The sequence below is a fragment of the Megalopta genalis genome, unplaced genomic scaffold (genome assembly GCF_051020955.1).
Source record: "Megalopta genalis isolate 19385.01 unplaced genomic scaffold, iyMegGena1_principal scaffold0343, whole genome shotgun sequence".
Lineage (NCBI taxonomy): Eukaryota > Metazoa > Arthropoda > Insecta > Hymenoptera > Halictidae > Megalopta > Megalopta genalis.
Window position 1 is genome coordinate 180,001 of NW_027476412.1, and position 5,000 is coordinate 185,000.

Consider the following 5,000-nt stretch of genomic DNA (forward strand, 5'->3'; position numbering starts at 1 on the left):
TCTAGTCGATAGATTAATGTAGGTAAGGGAAGTCGGCAAATTGGATCCGTAACTTCGGGATAAGGATTGGCTCTGAGGAGCGGGGCGTGTCGGGCTTGGTCGGGAAGCGGGTCTGGCTGACGTGCCGGGCCTGGGCGAGGTGAACGGCTCTCGTGGCTGGGATCCGAGCTCGGTCCCGTGCCTTGGCCTCCCGCGGATCTTCCTTGCTGCGAGGCTTCCGTGGCGTTTCCCATCGGTGCGGTCGTCCTCTTCGGCCGCCATTCAACGCTCAGCTCAGAACTGGCACGGACTAGGGGAATCCGACTGTCTAATTAAAACAAAGCATTGCGATGGCCCCCACGGGTGTTGACGCAATGTGATTTCTGCCCAGTGCTCTGAATGTCAACGTGAAGAAATTCAAAAAAGCGCGGGTAAACGGCGGGAGTAACTATGACTCTCTTAAGGTAGCCAAATGCCTCGTCATCTAATTAGTGACGCGCATGAATGGATTAACGAGATTCCCATCTGTCCCTATCTACTGGACTCCGCTCTCAACCGCCGTGGTGAACGGACGTGCGACAAGTCGCTCCGAAGTTAATCCGCGTCGTTTCGTAAACGGTAGTTTAAAAGTGACAAAAATTAAAAATTTTTTGTATCAACGTGCAGTGTTTTTTACCAACAACAACCTTGTGCAGTTCATTTGTTGATTGTTTTAACGTTAAAAAAGTTATAAGCATAAACATTTACTTTAAATTGTTCGCGTCCGTAAATTTTGACTACCTGCGCCGTCCCGGATTACAAGGGTCGCCGGCCAGGTAACGGTACCGCTTAACGGTAAAAGTAACGGTCTCTCGGCCTGTAGTACATTCCTCCGCGAAAACTCCTTAGCAACCGTCCCTAGTTACGCGCAAATTTCTTGATACGTACATTATTTTTCACGTGTGAGTTTCCAAAAATCCGAAGAAAAAAATCCGTGTGCAACTCCTAGACGACCTGGACGCCAGCCCAGCAGCCAACCGCCAGCCGACAAACCCACCACCTCGCCAGCCGACCACAACAGACAGGATGGAAGCCGATACATCCGATACAGAGGGCTACATCAAAGTAAGTAAACGCAACAGAAAAAATAAACGTAGAATAGTCTCCGACGCAGAATTAGACTCTGACACCCCGCTAACCAACGTGCCCTCTCAAAAGCCCCCCAAAACCCGGAGAAAATCCGAAGCCCCTTCTCCGCCCCCGGTCACACCTGCCCCCAACAATCCGCAAAACAACAGCAGCAAGACGGCCGCCGTCACTCCCTCCCCCGATCTCACCGCGAACGAACTTCGCTTAAAATCCGAAAAGGTCTCAATGGCCTTATTGAACTTCTTAATGGACCAGGACAACGGTCTCTATCCCGAAGCATCGCAGTTTATCGCCAGTAAACTCGCGAAACTGCAAAGTATCCTTGGAGCGTCCCTCCTCCGCTGCAGTAACCTCGAGGGCCAAATCCACGCCATCACCTCCGAAAATAAAATGCAGCGCAAGACCCTCGAGACAGTCACTGAAAAGTGTCAAGTCTCGAAAGAACCCTCCCGACCCACCACCTACGCCGAAAGAGTCGGAGTCCGCTCCAAAACTGCGGCTCTTTCAAATTTAAAACAGAACCCTCCTAGCGCGATCACGATCCTTCCACAGGATCCCAAGGTCTTCGAATCCAGTGAGAAGACCAAGGAAGCAGTCCTGAAGCTCGTTTCCCCTTCCGAGAACAAATTGCAAATAAAGAGCATCAGGAGGATCCAGGGCAACGGGATCCTAGTCGAGTCCTCTAAAAATTCTGACCTAACCACCCTTCAAGGCAACGCGCAGTTGAAAGCTGCCGGCCTAATAGTAGGAGCCCCGCTAAAGAAAAATCCCAGAATAATATTGTACGACGTCCCGAAACTCGAGAGTGACGAAGCCACACTTAAGGCTATCGTCAACCAGAATCTCGACGGCCCCGAAAAATCTATTTCCCAACAGATCAAACTCGCATTTAAATCAGGCGACAAAAACAGAGATAGATGCAACTGGATTCTAGAAGTGTCTAAACAGGCCCGCGACATCCTCGTCAAGAAAGAGCGAGTCTACGTCGCATGGAATTGTTGCCGCGTCAACGATTACATCGCGGCGACCCGCTGTTACAAGTGCCACAGCTTCGGTCACACGACGAAATACTGCCGCGCCGAGAAAGACATTTGTGGTCATTGCGCCGAGCAAGACCACACTTTCAAAACATGCCCAAACAAGGCCAAACCGTCCTGCTGCCATAATTGCCAGAAAACCGGCAAACCCGCCACCCACTCTGTCACCCACAGCGAATGTCCGGCATACATCGCTGCTATAAATCAGGTCCTCGCTCGCACGGATTATGGTTTATAAACCTAACCACTCCCAATCCATGCCCACCCTTAAAATAGGCCAAGTATCCACTAGACGCAACACAAGTAGCACGCGAATCCTAAAAGTAGCACAAATAAACGCCGGAGGTTCTAAGACAGTAACTGACGAACTCAGACAGATAGCGACAAACAAAAAGATAGATATACTCTTGCTTCAGGAGCCCTACAGTAACGCGAACTCCATCCCAGGCTTCGGAATTACTACAAAAATCATAACCGACAAAAAACGCTTTTCAAAAATCTCTACCGCGGACAAAATTAAATCAGCAATAGTTATTTTCAACACCGAAATAGAAGCCCTTAAGATCGCACAAATAAGCAACACCCATTGCACATGCGTAGAAATCTGCACGAAAGACGACAGATTCTACATAATCAACGCGTATCTCCAATTTTGCGAAAACATAGACTCATACTTAGCCCACCTAGATAAAGCAATTACAACTCTCAAGGGGCATAAAATAATAATTAGCTTAGATTCAAACGCGAACTCCCCCCTCTGGTTCAGCAAACGCACAGATCCTCGAGGAGAGACAATGGAAGATTTCATCTCCCAACACAGACTCTTCGTAGTTAATAAGCCTTCCGCAACCTTCACATTCAACACACCTAGAGGAACTTCTAACATTGATCTCACTCTAGCGTGTGCAAACTCATTCGACAAAATCAGGTGTTGGTCGGTACATGACAGTACGACCACGAGCGACCACAGTCTAATAACCTATTCCATCCAACTATTCCACACTTCTAGCCGACCAGTCAGAACCAATAGGTTCAACGTTAAAAAAGCAGACTGGGACAAATTTCACCACTGTCTCTCCAACAAAACTACAAACGACCCACCCCCCTTAGAAACCTCAACTCCAGAATCACTCGCCGCGAAAATAGAAAATAAAATCATAACAGCAGCAGAACAATCCATCCCGCAAAAAACACGCTTCCCGAAATCCGTCCCTTGGTGGACTCCGCAACTAAGCAAACTTAGAAAAGAGGTCACTGAGGCAAGACGTATCTATCAAAGAACAAAAACGAAATCGGTAAGGCAATCCTTAGGAGAGTCTTATCGAACCCTCCGAAATAAATATATATCAAAAATTAGATCCGCGAAACTCAAAAGCTGGAGAAACTTCGTCTCCAAGGAAGGAAACGAAAACGCATGGGGAATAACATACAAAATAGCAAACAAAAAACTAAAAGCAGACAAAGTATGCGAAAGTATACAAATACAAGGTGAACAAACAATCACACTACGCGACACAATAGACAAACTCTTAGCCCACCTAGTTCCAGACGATAACACGACCAACGAAACAAACAGACAAATTAACATCCGACTGGAGACGTCGTCACCTCCAGCCACGGAAAATTCTCCCCCATTCTTAAAAACAGACATAGCCACAATAGTAAAATCCCTTAAACCGAATAAAGCCCCCGGACACGACCGACTAGAAAACGTAATCATTAAGCGGGCCTGGACTACCCTACATGGGGAAATCACAGAACTGTTTAATGATTGCCTAACCCACGGCGTATTCCCAAAACAATGGAAGCGTGCTCAGATTCGTGTGCTACTTAAAGGAAAAGAGAAAGAGGAGAGCGATCCTAAGTCCTATAGGCCGATCTCTCTCCTCCCAGTCCTCGGCAAAATTCTGGAAAAGCTTATGGCCAATAAGATCCACTGCCTTCTGCACAACCATGAGCTCACCTCTGATAGACAATTCGGATTCAAACCCGGAAGGTCAGCAGAGGACGCCATGGTTGAATTAAGAAAACATGTAACTTACTCTCGGAACAAATATATGATAGGTCTGCTCTTCGACATCTCAGGAGCTTTCGATTCGGTATGGTGGCCCAGCATCCTCTGGAACCTAAAAAATAGAAATTGTCCGCAAAATATATACAAAGCTATTCAAAGTTACCTCTCTGACCGAACAGCAGAGATAGTCACCTCTAGCTTCATATCCCGCAAATCAGTAAACAAAGGTTGCCCTCAAGGTTCTATCCTGGGACCCATGTTCTGGAACTTAATATTCGACGAACTTCTAAATCGCCTAAATAGTCTAGGCCACAAAGTCATTGCTTACGCGGACGACCTAATAGTCCTCACTTCAGGAGACTCTAGATTACAGTTGGAAACAACTGCAAACTCCATCACAGCCACAATCTTAGAATGGTGTAGGGAACAAAAACTCCAAATTTCATCACAGAAATCAGAAATGATTCTGCTAAAAGGCTTTCTAGATATTAGAAGACCTCCCACAGTCAAGATCGGGAACAGCTCACTTAAAATGAAAAACTCCGTTAAATATCTCGGTGTCAAATTTGGCACAAGATTAAACATAACTCCTCACCTGCAACTAATATCAAATAAAAGCAAAATGATATTTCACGCTCTTGCTACAATTGCCAAAGCCAACTGGGGACTTAACCACAAGACCCTAGCTACTATTTACAACGGAGTCTTTGTTCCTATACTCACCTACGCCGCTGCTGCCTGGTCAGACAAGGTTAACAATTCACATCACATTAGACTCTTACACAAAACTCAAAGACATGCCCTTATCAGAGTTTCAAAATCATATAGAACAATCTCATACG

At 46.5% G+C, this 5,000-nt stretch overlaps 1 pseudogene; it reads left to right on the plus strand.

The window, feature by feature from the left end:
* The window catches only part of LOC143263156 (large subunit ribosomal RNA), a 3,201-nt pseudogene extending 2,447 nt beyond the window's left edge, over positions 1 to 754 (plus strand).
* Positions 755 to 5,000: the final 4,246 nt, after the last annotated feature.